Genomic DNA, 15,953 nt, shown 5'->3' with positions numbered 1-15,953 from the left:
ACAACCCCACCCCCCCAGACACCCTGCATAACCCACCCCCCCAGACACCCTTCACAACCCCCCACACCTCCCAGACACCCTGCACAACCCTACCCCCCAGACACCCTGCACAGCCCCCCCCCCCCCAAGACACCCCGCACAACCCCTCCCCCACCTCCCAGATACCCTGCACAACCCCTCCCCCAACACCGTGCACAACCCCCCCCCTAGACACCCTGCACAACTCCCCCCCCACCTCCCAGACACCCTGCACAACCCCTCCCCAAACACCCTGCAAACCCCCCCCCCAAACACCCTGCACAATCCCCCCCCCAAACACCCTGCACAATCCCCCCCCAGACACCCTGCACAATCCCCCCCAGACACCCTTCACAACCCCTCCCCAGACACCCTGCACAACACCCCCCCAGATACCATGCACAATCCCCCCCCCCAGGACACACTGCACTACCCCACCCCAGACACCCTGCACAACCCCTCCCCAGACACCCTGCACAAGCCCCCTCAGACACCCTTCACAACAACTCCCCAGACACCCTGCACAAGCCCCCTCAGACACCCTTCACAACCCCTCCCCAGACACCCTGCACAAGCCCCCCCCCCAGATTCCCTGCACAATCCCGCCCCAAACACCCTGCACAATCCCCCCCCCCAGACACCCTGCGCAATCCCCTCCCCAGACACCCTGCACAATCCCCTCCCCAGACACCCTGCGCACCCCCCCCCACCTCCCAGACACCCTGCACAACCCCCCCCAGACACCCTGCACAACGCCCCCCAGACACCCTGCACAACCCCCCCCACCTCCCAGACACCCTGCACAATCCCCCCAGACACCCTGCACATCCCCCCACCTCCCAGACACCCTGCACAATCCCCCCAGACACCCTGCACAACCCCCCCCAGACACCCTGCACAACCCCCCCCCAGACACCCTGCACAACCCCCCCCAGACACCCTGCACAATCCCCCCCACCCAAGACACCCTGCACAACCCCCCCCACCTCCCAGACACCCTGCACAACCCCCCCCCAAGACACCCTGCATAACCCCCCCCAGACACCCTGCACAACCCCTCCCCCAACACCGTGCACAACCCCCCCCTAGACACCCTGCACAACTCCCCCCCCACCCCCCAGACATCCTGCACAATCCCCCCCAGACACCCTGCACAATCCCCCCCAGACACCCTTCACAACCCCTCCCCAGACACCCTGCACAATCCCCCCCAGACACCCTGCACAACACCCCCCCAGATACCATGCACAATCCCCCCCCCCCAGGACACCCTGCACGACCCCCCTCAGACACCCTTCACAACCCCTCCCCAGACACCCTGCACAACACCCCCCCAGATACCATGCACAATCCCCCCCCCCCCCAGGACACCCTGCACTACCCCACCCCAGACACCCTTCACAACCCCTCCCCAGACACCCTGCACAATCCCACCCCCAGACACCCTGCACAATCCCCTCCCCAGACACCCTGCTCAATCCCCCCCCAGACACCCTGCATAACCCCCCCCCCAAGACACCCTGCACAATCCCACCCCCAGACACCCTGCACAATCCCACCCCCAGACACCCTGCACAACCCCCCCCCCCCAGACACCCTGCACAACCCCCCCCCGACACCCTGCACAACCCCCCCACCTCCCAGACACCTTGCACAACCCCCACCTCCCAGACACCCTGCACAACTCCCCCCAAGACACCCTGCACAACCCCCCCCAGACACCCTGCACAACCCCCCCAGACACCCTGCACAACCCCTCCCCAAACACCCTGCACAACCCCCCCCCACCTCCCAGACACCCTGCACAATCCCCCCAGACACCCTGCACAACCCCTCCCCAAACACCCTGCACAACCCCCCCCCCACCTCCCAGACACCCTGCACAGCCCCCCCCCAGACACCCTGCACAACCCCCCCCAGACACCCTGCACAACCCCCCCAGACACCCTGCACAACCCCCCCCACCTCCCAGACACGCTGCACAATCCCCCCCAGACACCCTGCACAACCCCCCCCAGACACCCTGCACAACCCCCCCCAGACACCCTGCACAATCCCCCCCACCCAAGACACCCTGCACTACCCCCCCCACCTCCCAGACACCCTGCACAACCCCCCCCCCAGACACCCTGCACAATCCCCCCCCCAGACACCCTGCACAACCCCACCAGACACCCTGCAGAGCCTACCCCAGACACCCTGCACAACCCCCCCCAGACACCCTGCACAACCCCCCCCGACACCCTGCACAACCCCCCCCAGACACCCTGCACAACCCCCCTCGACACCCTGCAAAACCCCCCCCAGACACCCTGCACAAGCCCCCCACCAGACACCCTGCACAAGCCCCCCAGACACCCTGCACAAGCCCCCCCAGACACCTTGCACAATCCCCCCCCAGACACCCTGCACAATCCCCCCCCAGACACCCTGCACAATCCCCCCCCAGACACCCTGCACAATCCCCCCCCACCCCCGTCAACCCCCACACCGACCCCCCTATCCCCCTCCCCTCTTGCCCTCTCCCACTTCCCATTTCGCCCGTCTCACCCTATCGCTCACCCCGTCACCCCTTGTCCCCGTTTAGCCCTCTTCCCTCCCCCGTCTCGCCCTCTCCCGCGTCTTGCCCTTTCCCCGTCTCGCCCTCTCCCCATCTCGCCCTCTCCCCGTCTCGCCTCTCCCCCCCGTCTCGCCCTCTCACCCTCCCCCCGTCTTGCCCTCCCCCCGTCTCGCCCTCCCCGTCTCGCCCTCTCTCCGTCTCGCCCTTTCCCCCATCTCGCCCTCTCGCCCCATCTCGCCCTCTCGCCCCATCTCGCCCTCTCCCTGTCTCGCCCTCTCACCCTCTCGCCCCGTCTCGCCCTCCCCGTCTAGCCCTCCCACGTCTCGCCCTCCCCCCGTCTCGCCCTCCCATCTCGCCCTCTCCCCCTCTCCCCCGTTTCGCCCTCCCCGTCTCGCCCTCTCCCCCGTCTCGCCCTCCCCCCGTCTCCCCCTCTCGCCCCCTCCCCCTCTCGCCCGCTCCCCCTCTCGCCCGCTCCCCCTCTCGCCCTCTCCCCGTCTCGCCTCTCCCCGTCTCGCCCTCTCCCCATCTCGCCCTCTCCCCTCTCGCCCTCTCCCCGTCTCGCCCTCTCCCCGTCTCGCCCTCTCCCCGTCTCGCCCCCTTTCTGTCTCGCCCTTTCCCCTTCCCGCCTCGCCCTCTCCCCCTCACTGTCTCGCCCTCTTGCCATCTCCCCTTCCCGTCTCGCCCCACCCCCCTCCCCATTTTGCCCTATTCCCCCCCCTGAACCCGCCCTCTCCCCCTCGCCATCTCTCCTTCCAGTCTTGCCCACCCCCCTCCTCGTCTCTTCCTCTCCCCCCTGATCTCTCCCTCTCCCCATCTCTGTCTCGCCGTCTCTCACCCTCTCTCTGTCCCTGTACAAACCCGTTTTGTCTGCTCCCTTTAGGATTTTTCTCTGTGGTGGGAGGGATGGTCTCCTTTTCCCTCCTGAGATTAAATGTGAAGAGTTGCACTTACAGAGAGGCTGGGCCGAGTTAGGTTACAGCCTGTCCTTCAATCCACTGGCCCAGTGCTGGATGCACCCCGGCTACTGTCAGGAAACCTACTGGAAACAACCAAATCCTCGCTCCAACATCCCTCCCCTTCCCTCCCATCTCAACAACTGCTCAACAATTCCAAATATGGGAAATTACAACAAACTCTGCAAAATATTGCAGCCACAGTCTCAATCTTCAGAAAACAACTCAAGAAAAGGAATTGTCCCGCACACCAGTCTCTAGCTCACCACCCAACACACAAACTAAACCCATCTCTAACTTTAATAGTGACACTCCGTATATCAGAAAGAACGAGCTTGATTCGCTTCTTTCTATCTTAGAGGCAATTTTTCCCACTCTATTATCAGCCAAGTTTACTGAATTCAAATCAATGCGTCAGATGTAAATGTTTAAAGTTAACATACAAATGTGTTCAAACAACATCAGCTCGAGAAACGTTTCTCTCCACCGTGGGACTAGACAGGGATGTCCTATGTCCCCCCTGCTGTTTGCACTCACGATTGAGCCTTTGGCCATCGCATTAAGAAATTCGGGGGTATGGAAAGGAATAGTGCGGGGGGGCGGGATAGAGCATAGGGTGTCCTTAAATGCCGATGACTTGCTGCTATACGTGTCGGAACCGAGAGTGTCGGTAGGGGGAATATTGGAGCTGCTTCGGGTGTTTGAGTCTTTCTCGGGATACAAACTAAATCTAGACAAGAGTGAGTATTTTGTGGTGTCTCAGCCGGGGTGGGGGCAGGGGTGGGGGGGCTGCCATTCCGTAGGGCAGGGACTCACTTTAGATACCTGGGGGTGCAGGTTGCCCGGGAGTGGGGGGGCTCCGCAGGTACAACATTTCTAGTTTGGTGGGGAGAGTGAAAGCGGATCTGGCAAGGTGGGGCGGTCTCCCTCTGTCACTGGCAGGTCGGGTACAGGCGTTAAAATGAACGAGTTGCCGTGATTTCTGTTTATTTTTCAATGCCTGACGATTTTCCTGCCAAAGGCTTTTTTCAGAGAGATTTAGGGAAGGATTACTTTGTTCATATGGGGAGGGAAGGTGGCCAGAGTTAGAAAGGTGCAAAGGGGAAGGCAGGCAGGGGGTTTGGGTCGTCCGAACCTGATGTATTACTACTGGGTGGCAAATGTGGAGAAGGTGCGGAGCTGGGTCAGAGGGGTTGTTTCCCAGTGGGTCAGACTGGAGGAGAGTTTGTGCAGGGGGTCGGGATTGAAAGCACTAGCAACAGCGCCGCTCCCGATAACCCCGAGGAAATACTCAGGGAGTCTGGTAATAATAGCTTCATTGAGAATTTGGAGGCAGTTTCACCAACTCTTCGGGTTGGGGGCAGAGTCAAGGGAAATGCCGATTCGGGGGAACCACAGATTTGAGCCAGGGAGGTGGGATGGAAATTTTCGGAAATGGGAGGAGAAAGGGATTAAGACACTAAAAGATTTGTTTCTTAAGGGTCGGTTTGCAGGACTGAAGGAGCTGGAAGCGAAGTATGGACTGGAGCCAGGGGAAATGGTTAGATACATGCAGGTTTTGCCAGAAAGGAGATACAGGGCTTCCGGTGGAGCCGGCCTCCACATTGCCGGAGGAGGTGCTGATGACAGGGGGACTGGAGAAGGGGGTAGTGTCAGCGGTTTACAGAGCTATTTTGTGATTAAGAATTGGATGTTTAAGAAATGTACCTTTAAGAAATGAAGCTGATCATATTACTGAAGTGATGGCACAGGGGGGAGCTGAGCTCACTTCTGCTTTTGGGAGTTTTAGTTTCAGTTTGAAGAAAGCTTGGGTGTGGCTGTGAGCTGCATTGCTGGGGATCTCTGCCATGAAGGACTATTTCTTAATCCTTTGGTGAAATTGGAATTGTAAAAAGGTCTCAGTATTGAATATAAATCTAATGTGCTTCTGTTTGAAGAATTTGTTCAGTCTTTTGGATGTGTAAAGGAACAGTTTGCAGGATTGGGTAGTGTTGTATTATTTTCGGGATTATCTTTGAAGTAAGGGGTGTTAAGAGATCCAATGTTTATTTAAAAGGTTAATTTGAGTTCATGGAATAAACATTGTTTTGTTTTTAAAACCACGTGTCCATAATTGTAATATCACACCTGGGGAACAAGCCGTGTGCTTCAAAAGCAACAATCCATTAAAGGGGGGGGGGGGAACTCCATGATACATTTTGGGGTTCTGAAAACACCTCTCCCATAACACATCGTAACAACCTCACACCGAAACATTGTACCACCCCACACCAAGACATCGTAACACCCTCACCCTGAGACATCGTAACCTCCTCGCAGAGGAACATTGCAACCTCACAGAGCCGTTGCAACCGACTCACTCAGACATCGTAACACCCTCACACCGAAACGTCGTATCACCTTCACACCAAAACATCGTAACCCCCTCACACAGAGGCATCGTAACCCCCTCACACAGAGATATTGTAACCCCCTCACACAGACATCGTAACACCCACACATAGAGACATTGTAAGCCCCTCAGAGAGATTGTAACGCCCTCACACAGAGACATCGTACCCCCTCACACAGGCATCGTAACACCCACACACAGAGACATTGTAAGCCCCTCAGAGACACTATAACGTCCTCACACAAATACATCATAACCTCCTCACACCGAGACATCATAACCTCCTCGCAGAGGAACATTGTAACGTCAGAGCCGTTGCAACCGGCTCACTCCGAGACATCGTAACAACCTCACACCAAGACATCGCAACACCCTCACTACGAGACATCGTAACACCCTCACACCGAAACATCAAAATACCCTCGCACCAAAACATCGTATCACCCTCACACCGAAACATCATAACAGCCTCACTCCGAGAAATTGTTACACTCTCACACCAAAACATCGTATCACCCTCACACCGAAACATCGTAACAGCCTCACTCCGAGACATTGTTACACCCTCACACCGAGACATCATAACACCCTCACACCGAGACATCGCAACACCCTCACACTGAGACATCGTAACACCCACACACAGAGACATTGTAAGCCCCTCAGAGACATTGTAACGCCCTCACACAGAGACATCGTACCCCCTCACACCGAGACATCGCAACACCCTCGCACAGATATCGTAACCTCTTCGTAGAGGAACATTGTAACCTCACAGAGCCGTTGCAGCCGGCTCACTCCGAGACATCCTAACAACCTCACACCAAGACATCGCAACACCCTCACTACGAGACATCGTAACACCCTCACACCGAAACATCAAAATACCCTCACACCAAAACATCGTATCACCCTCACACCGAAACATCGTAACAGTCTCACTCCGAGAAATTGTTACACCCTCACACCAAAACATCGTATCACCCTCACACCGAAACATCATAACAGCCTCACTCCGAGACATTGTTACACCCTCACACCGAGACATCATAACACCCTCACACCGAAACATCACAACACCCTCACACTGAGACATCGTAACACCTTCACACTGAGACATCGTAACCCCCTCACACCGAGACATCGTAACACCTTCACACCGAGACATCGTAACCCAGAATAGAGACATCATAACCCTGACCCAGAGACATCGTAACCCCTGACACAGATACATCGTAACCCCCTGACAGAGACATCTTAATCCCCTGACAGTCATCGTAATCTGCTGACAGAGAAACATCGTAACCCCCTGACAGAAAATGCTAACCTCCTGACACAGAAACATCACAACCTCCTCACACAAAAAGTATAACCCCCTCACACAGAGACATTGTAACTCCCTCACACAGAAATATCATAACCCCATCACACAGACATCGTAACCCCATCACACAGAGATATCGTAACCCCATCACACAGACATCGTAACCCCCTCACACAGAGACATCATAACCCCCTCATACAGAGACATCGTAACCCCCTCACAGAGACATCGTAACCCTCTCACACAGAGACATCGTAACCCCTTCACACAGAGACATCGTAACCCCCTCACACAAAGACATTGTAACTCCCTCAGAGACATTATAACCCCCTCAGAGACATTGTAACATCCTCACACAAAGACATCGTAACATCCTCACACAAAGACATCGTAACCTCCTCACACAGAGACATCGTAACCTCCTCACACAGAGACATCGTAACACCCTCACACAAAGACATCGTAACCTCCTCACACAGAGACATCGTAACCTCCTCACACAGAGACATCGTAACCTCCTCACACAGAAACATCGTAACCCCCTCACGCAGAAACATCGTAACCCCCTCACACAGAAACATTGTAACCTCTTCAGAGACACTGTAGCCTCTCACAGGGATATTGTAACCTCCTCAAAGGGACATCGTAACCTCCCCACAGAGACATCGTAACCTCCTCACAGAGACATCGTAACCTCCTCACACAGATACATCTTACATAGTGATATCGGGAAATTTTCTAGAGTCCGTCATAAAAGATTTAATAGTAGAACACTTGGAAAACGGTGGCAGGATCGGACAGAGTCAGCATGGATTTAGAAAAGGGAAATCATGCTTGAAAAATCGACTGGAATTTTCCAAGGATGGAACTAGTACTGGTTAACACAGTTGCTTCACAGCGCCAGGGTCGCAGGTTGGATTCCTGGCTTGGGTCACTGTCTGTGCGGAGTCTGCACGTTCTCCCCGTGTCTGCGTGGGTTTCCTCCGGGTGCTCCGGTTTCCTCCCACAAGTCCCGAAAGACATGCTGTTAGGTGAATTGGACATTCTGAATTCTCCCTCTGTGTACCCGAACAGGCAACGGAATGTGGCGACTAGCGGCTTTTCACAGTAACTTCATTGCAGTGTTAATGTAAGCCTACTTGTGACAATAATAAAGATTATTATTAGGCGGAGTGTGGATGAGGGGCAGCCAGTGGATATGGTTTATTTGGACTTTCAGAAGCTTTTCGACAAAGTCCCACTCAGAGATTAGCGTGTAACATTAAAGTGAATGGGATTGGGGTAGTGTATTGAGATGGATAGAAAACTGGTTGGCAGACAGGAAAAAAAGAGTAGGAATAAACAGGTCTTTTTCTGAATGACAGGCAGTGATTAGTGGGGGACCGCAGCTATTCACAATATATATGAATGATTTAGATGAGGGAACAAAATGTAATAGCTCCAATTTTGCAGATGACACAAAGTTGGGTGGGATGGTGAGCTGGGAAGGAATACCGAGATCCTTCGAAAGAGAAAATGCTGGAAAATCTCAGCAGGTTTGGCAGTATCTGTAGGGACGAAAAGAGCTAATGTTTCGAGTCCAATGACTCTTTGTCAAAGCTTTGTCATCGGACTCGAAACATTAGCTCTTTTCTCTCCCTACAGATGCTGCCAAACCTGCTGAGATTTTCCAGCATTTTCACTTTCGTTTCAGATTCCAGCATCCGCAGTAATTTGCTTTTTTACAGAGATTCTTCAGTGTGATCTGGCCAAGTTGAGTGAGTGGGAAAATGAATGGCAGATGCTGTATAATTTGGATAAATGCGAGATTATCCACATTGGTCACAAAAACAGGAAGGCAGATTATTATTTGAATGGCTATAAATTAGATTGGCAGCTAAACGTTCCAGGATTTAGATGTTTCAGGCGGGATAGAGGGGGATGTAAAAGGGGAGGCGGAGTTGCGCTACTTGTTCGGGAGAATATCACAGCTGTACTGCGAGAGGACACCTCAGAGGGCAGTGAGGCTATATGGGTAGAGATCAGGAATAAGAAGGGTGCAGTCACAATGTTGGGGGTATACTACAGGCCTCCCAACAGCCAGCGGGAGATAGAGGAGCAGATAGGTAGACAGATTTTGGAAAAGAGTAAAAACAACAGGGTTGTGGTGATGGGAGACTTCAACTTCCCCAATATTGACTGGGACTCACTTAGTGCCAGGGGCTTAGACGGGGCGGAGTTTGTAAGGAGCATCCAGGAGGGCTTCTTAAAACAATATGTAGACAGTCCAACTAGGGAAGGGGCAGTACTGGACCTGGTATTGGGGAATGAGCCCGGCCAGGTGGTAGATGTTTCAGTAGGGGAGCATTTCGGTAACAGTGACCACAATTCAGTAAGTTTTAAAGTACTGGTGGACAAGGATAAGAGTGGTCCGAGGACGAATGTGCTAAATTGGGGGAAGGCTAATTATAACAATATTAGGCGGGAACTGAAGAACATGGATTGGGGGCGGATGTTTGAGGGCAAATCAACATCTGACATGTGGGAGGCTTTCAAGTGGCAGTTGAAAGGAATACAGGACCGGCATGTTCCTGTGAGGAAGAAAGATAAATACGGCAATTTTCGGGAACCTTGGATGACGAGTGATATTGTAGGCCTCGTCAAAAAGAAAAAGGAGGCATTTGCCAGGGCTAAAAGGCTGGGAACAGACGAAGCCTGCGTGGAATATAAGGAAAGTAGGAAGGAACTTAAGCAAGGAGTCAGGAGGGCTAGAAGGGGTCACGAAAAGTCATTGGCAAATAGGGTTAAGGAAAATCCCAAGGCTTTTTACACGTACATAAAAAGCAAGAGGGTAGCCAGTGAAAGGGTTGGCCCACTGAAGGGTAGGCAAGGGAATCTATGTGTGGAGCCAGAGGAAATGGGCGAGGTACTAAATGAATACTTTGCATCAGTATTCACCAAAGAGAAGGAATTGGTAGATGTTGAGTCTGGAGAAGGGGGTGTAGATAGCCTGGGTCACATTGTGATCCAAAAAGACGAGGCGTTGGGTGTCTTAAAAAATATTAAGGTAGATAAGTCCCCAGGGCCTGATGGGATCTACCCCAGAATGCTGAAGGAGGCTGGAGAGGAAATTGCTGAGGCCTTGACAGAAATCTTTGGATCCTCGCTGTCTTCAGGGGATGTCCCGGAGGACTGGAGAATAGCCAATGTTGTTCCTCTGTTTAAGAAGGGTAGCAAGGATAATCCCGGGAACTACAGGCCGGTGAGCCTTACTTCAGTGGTAGGGAAATTACTGGAGAGAATTCTTCGAGACAGGATCTACTCCCATTTGGAAGCAAATGGACGTATTAGTGAGAGGCAGCACGGTTTTGTGAAGGGGAGGTCGTGTCTCACTAACTTGATAGAGTTTTTCGAGGAGGTCACTAAGATGATTGATGCAGGTAGGGCAGTAGATGTTGTCTATATGGACTTCAGTAAGGCCTTTGACAAGGTCCCTCATGGTAGACTAGTACAAAAGGTGAAGTCACACGGGATCAGGGGTGAGCTGGCAAGGTGGATACAGAACTGGCTAGGCCATAGAAGGCAGAGAGTAGCAATGGAGGGATGCTTTTCTAATTGGAGGGCTGTGACCAATGGTGTTCCACAGGGATCAGTGCTGGGACCTTTGCTCTTTGTAGTATATATAAATGATTTGGAGGAAAATGTAACTGGTCTGATTAGTAAGTTTGCAGACGACACAAAGGTTGGTGGAATTGCGGATAGCGATGAGGACTGTCGGAGGATACAGCAAGATTTAGATTGTCTGGAGACTTGGGCGGAGAGATGGCAGATGGAGTTTAATCCAGAAAAATGTGAGGTAATGCATTTTGGAAGGTCTAATGCAGGTAGGGATTATACAGTGAATGGTAGAACCCTCAAGAGTATTGAAAGTCAAAGAGATCTAGGAGTACAGGTCCACAGGTCATTGAAAGGGGCGACACAGGTGGAGAAGGTAGTCAAGAAGGCATACGGCATGCTTGCCTTCATTGGCCGGGGCATTGAGTATAAGAATTGGCAAGTCATGTTGCAGCTGTATAGAACCTTAGTTAGGCCACACTTGGAGTATAGTGTTCAATTCTGGTCGCCACACTACCAGAAGGATGTGGAGGCTTTAGAGAGGGTGCAGAAGAGATTTACCAGAATGTTGCCTGGTATGGAGGGCATTAGCTATGAGGAGCGATTTAATAAACTCAGTTTGTTCTCACTGGAACGATGGAGGTTGAGGGGAGACCTGATAGAGGTATATAAAATTATGAGGGGCATAGACAGAGTGGATAGTCAGAGGCTTTTCCCCAGGGTAGAGGGGTCAATTACTAGGGGGCATAGGTTTAAGGTGAGAGGGGCAAGGTTTAGAGTAGATGTACGAGGCAAGTTTTTTTCGCAGAGGGTAGTGGGTGCCTGGAACTCGCTACCGGAGGAGGTAGTGGAAGCAGGGACGATAGGGACATTTAAGGGGCATCTTGACAAATATATGAATAGGATGGGAATAGAAGGTTACGGACCCAGGAAGTGTAGAAGATTGTAGTTTAATCGGGCAGCATGGTCGGCACGGGCTTGGAGGGCCGAAGGGCCTGTTCCTGTGCTGTACATTTCTTTGTTCTTTGTTCTTTGAGAGGGGAGTGTGCAGCGGGACCTGGATGTCCTCGTACACCAGTCGCTGAAGGTAAGCATGTAGGTGCAACAGGTGGTAAAGAAGGCTAATGGTATGTTTGCCTTCATTGCGAGAGGTTTCGAGTACAGAAGCAGGGATGTGTTGCTGCAATTGTACAGGGCCTTGGTGAGGCCACACTTGGAATATTGTGCTAAGTTTCGGTCTCCTTCTCTGAGGAAGGATGTTCTTGCTCCAGAGGAAGTGCAGCAAAGGTTTACCAGACTGATTCCTGGAATGTCAGGGCTGATATATGAGGTTAGATTGAGTCAGTTAGGATTATATTCGCTGGAATTTAGAAGAACGAGGGGGGATCTCATAGAAACCTCTACAATTCTAACAGGACTAGACAGAGTAGCTGCAGGGAGGATTTTCCCGATGGTGGGTGTGTCCAGAACCAGGGATCACAGTTTGAGGATACGGGGTAGACCATTGAGGACAGGGATGAGGAGACATTTCTTCACTGAGAGAGTGGTCGGCCTGTGGAATTAGTTGAGGCCAAAACATTGTATGGTTTCAAGAAGGATTAGATATAGCACTTGGTGCGAAAGGGATGAAAGGATATGGGGCAAAAGGGGAACAGGTTATGGAGTTGGACGATCATTCCTTGATCATAACGAATGGCGGAGCTAGCTCAAATGGCAAATAGTCTCCACATGCTCCTATTTCCTGTATTTCTAACCTCCCACGTAGACACATCGTAACCCCCCACGTAGACACATCGTAACCCCCTCACGTCGAGATGCATGAATACTCCTCAGGTAGTCACAGATATTATCATCTGCCCACTTTCCATCAGAACCAGCTGAATCTAAGCTGCATCACATTTTGTCATTCATCACCCAGAAACTATCAACCATCCATCAACCCAAGCTCTTCCCCCATCTCCCTCATCCATCACTACAACTGCCTGAATGTCAACTGTCTGCAGAATTTCCTCAGTCGCTGCCAAGCGGAACACTGAAACCTGCTGCAGGAAACTCGTTTCGAACCTTATCTGGTGCTGTCCTATTCTGCAAACTCTCTGTCAGGCCACTTTGCTCATTGCTTCCCTAAATCTCTCTCCCTATGGGTGTGACAATTTGTGAAGGAATTTGAAAATTTCTCTTCATGAAAGTTGCTTCGTAAATACAAATGATTGATTGGTTGTTCACCCAAATTCTTTGCAACTAATCAACAGATCATTCTTCCACAAATGGGATGTTGCTGAACACAAGTATGAGTCAGGACACAGTGAAGAACTTCCTGTTCTTCTTCCAATAACCACCGGAGGATTTTTGCATGAGTGTGAAAGGCAGATGGAGCATGTTGAAAGGTCCATTCAAAATACAGCACCAACAACACCACAGCATTCCCTGTCCCTCCGACAGCATTCCCTGAGCCCTGTCCCTCCGACAGCATTCCCTGTCCCTCCAACAGCATTCCCTGTCCCTCCGACAGCATTCCCTGAGCCCTGTCCCTCCGACAGCATTCCCTGTCCCTCCGACAGCATTCCCTGAGCCCTGTCCCTCCGACAGCATTCCCTGTCCCTCCGACAGCATTCCCTGAGCCCTGTCCCTCTGACAGCATTCCCTAACTCACCGACAGCATTCCCTGTCCCTCCGACAGCATTCCCTGAGCCCTGTCCCTCCGACAGCATTCCCTGAGCCCTGACCCTCCGACAGCATTCGCTGAGCACTGACACTCCGGCAGCATTCCCTGTCCCTCCGACAGCATTCCCTGAGCACTGAACCTCCGACAGCATTCCCTGTCCCTCCGACAGCATTCCCTGTCCCTCCGACAGCATTCCCTGTCCCTCCGACACCATTCCCTGAGCCCTGTCCCTCTGACAGCATTCCCTGTCCCTCCGACAGCATTCCCTAACTCACCGACAGCATTTCCTGTCCCTCCGACAGCATTCCCTGTCCCTCCGACACCATTCCCTGAGCCCTGTCCCTCCGACAGCATTCCCTGTCCCTCCGACAGCATTCCCTGTCCCTCCGACACCATTCCCTGAGCCCTGTCCCTCTGACAGCATTTCCTGTCCCTCCGACAGCATTCCCTGTCCCTCCGACAGCATTCCCTGAGCACTGACCCTCCAACAGCATTCCCTGTCCCTCCGACAGCATTCCCTGAGCCCTGTCCCTCCGACAGAATTCCCTGTCCCTCCGACAGCATTCCCTGACTCTCCGACAGCATTTCCTGTCCCTCCGACACCATTCCCTGTCCCTCCGACAGCATTCCCTGAGCACTGTCCCTCCGACAGCATTCCCTGACCCTCTGACAACACTCCCTGAGCACTGACCCTCTGACAGCATTCCGTGTCCCTCCGACAGCATTCCCTGTCCCTCCGACAGCACATCCCAAAATATATCAATCTCCTTATTCACCTCATCATTCAGCCTCACGCCTGCCGGCTCGATCTCCTTTGCAAATGTTTAAGTGAAATAGAAGTTAAATATTTTGACAATCTCTCCATCATTCCCAGTGATTTTATCCTGTCTATCCGTTAATTGTTCTATTTCTGTCACATCCTTCATATTTCACCGTTTTGTTTTGTGTTCCTTGATAATTTAATTTCATTATTCCTCTTTGCCTTCCTAAATTGTTTCTGACTTCTCTTCTATTCTCCCTCACTATGCTCTCCTCTGCTGTTTATGTACTTCAGGTTTGTCTCTTTGCTGAACTTCAATTGATCCTTTATGTCTTTATTCAACTACAGAGTCTTGCTCCTGTTTAGTTTGTCTTTTCCTTTTCGCGGAATAGATTTTGCCTGCATTCTGTCGAACGCCATTTTATATATCTTCCTCTCTTGCTCTGCATCATTGTTTGCCATTATGTTCACCCCATTTCTTTTCAGAGAATTTACAGTGTAGGAGGCCATTCAGCCCATCGAGTCTGCACCGGGCCTTGGAAAGAGCACCCTACCCAAGGTCAACACCTCTATCCTATCCCCATAACCCAGTAACCCCACCCAACACTAAGGGCAATTTTGGACACTAAGGGCAATTTATCACGGCCAATCCACCTAACCTGCACATCCTTGGACTCTGAGAGGAAACCGGAGCACCCGGAGGAAACCCACGCAGACACGGGGAGGATGTGCAGACTCCGCACAGACAGTGACCCAAGCCGGAATTGAACCTGGGACCCTGGAGCTGTGAAGCAATTGTGCTATTAACAATGCTACCGTGCTGCCCAAATTATTGGAGAGAATTCTCAGGGACAGCACTTATACCATTTGGAAATGAATGGACTCATAAGCGATAGACAGCATGGTTTTGTGAACATAAGAACATAAGAACTAGGAGCAGGAGTACGCCATCTGGCCCCTCGAGCCTGCTCCACCATTCAATGAGATCGTGGCTGATCTTTTGGGTTCTCAGCTCCACTTTCCGGCCCGAACACCATAACCCTTAATCCCTTTATTCTTCAAAAAACTATCTATCTTTATCTGAAAAACATTTAATGAAGGAGCCTCTACTGCTTCACTGGGCAAGGAATTCCATAGATTCACAACCCTTTGGGTGAAGAGGTTCCTCCTAAACTCAGTCCTAAATCTACTTCCCCTTATTTTGAGGCTATGCCCCCTAGTTCTGCTTTCACCCGCCAGTGGAAACAACCTGCCCGCATCTATCCTATCTATTCCCTTCATAGATCATAGAATTTACAGTGCAGAAGGAGGCCATTCGGCCCATCGAGTCTGCACCAGCTCTTGGAAAGAGCACCCTACCCAAGGTCAACACCTCCACCCCATCCTCATAACCCAGTAACCCCACCCAACACTAAGGGCAATTTTGGACACTTAAGGGCAATTTATCATGGCCAATCCACCTAACCTGCACATCTTTGGACTGTGGGAGGAAACCGGAGCACCCGGAGGAAACCCACGCACACACGGGGAGGATGTGCAGACTCCGCACAGACAGTGACCCAAGCCGGAATCGAACCTGGGACCCTGGAGCTGTGAAGCAATTGTGCTATCCACAATGCTACCGTGCTGCCCCAAAACATAATTTTATGTGTTTCTATAAGATCCCCCCTCATCCTTCTAAATTCCA

The 15,953-nt window shown here is 52.2% G+C and overlaps 1 protein-coding gene across 4 annotated transcripts in view; it reads right to left on the bottom strand.

Annotated features, from left to right (window-relative positions):
* Positions 1 to 15,953, bottom strand: part of lpp (LIM domain containing preferred translocation partner in lipoma) — a 672,742-nt gene that overhangs the window by 633,021 nt on the left and 23,768 nt on the right. The window contains exon 1 of one of the 4 annotated variants that reach the window (XM_072473630.1): positions 3,530 to 3,608. The exons of the other annotated variants lie outside the window; for them this stretch is intronic. The gene's annotated coding sequence lies outside the window, so the exon portion shown is untranslated. Of the gene's footprint in view, positions 1 to 3,529; positions 3,609 to 15,953 lie in introns of those variants that run through there. 4 annotated transcript variants of the gene reach the window in all.

The sequence above is a fragment of the Scyliorhinus torazame genome, chromosome 14 (genome assembly GCF_047496885.1).
Source record: "Scyliorhinus torazame isolate Kashiwa2021f chromosome 14, sScyTor2.1, whole genome shotgun sequence".
Lineage (NCBI taxonomy): Eukaryota > Metazoa > Chordata > Chondrichthyes > Carcharhiniformes > Scyliorhinidae > Scyliorhinus > Scyliorhinus torazame.
This window is presented reverse-complemented; position numbering and strand designations above follow the sequence as displayed.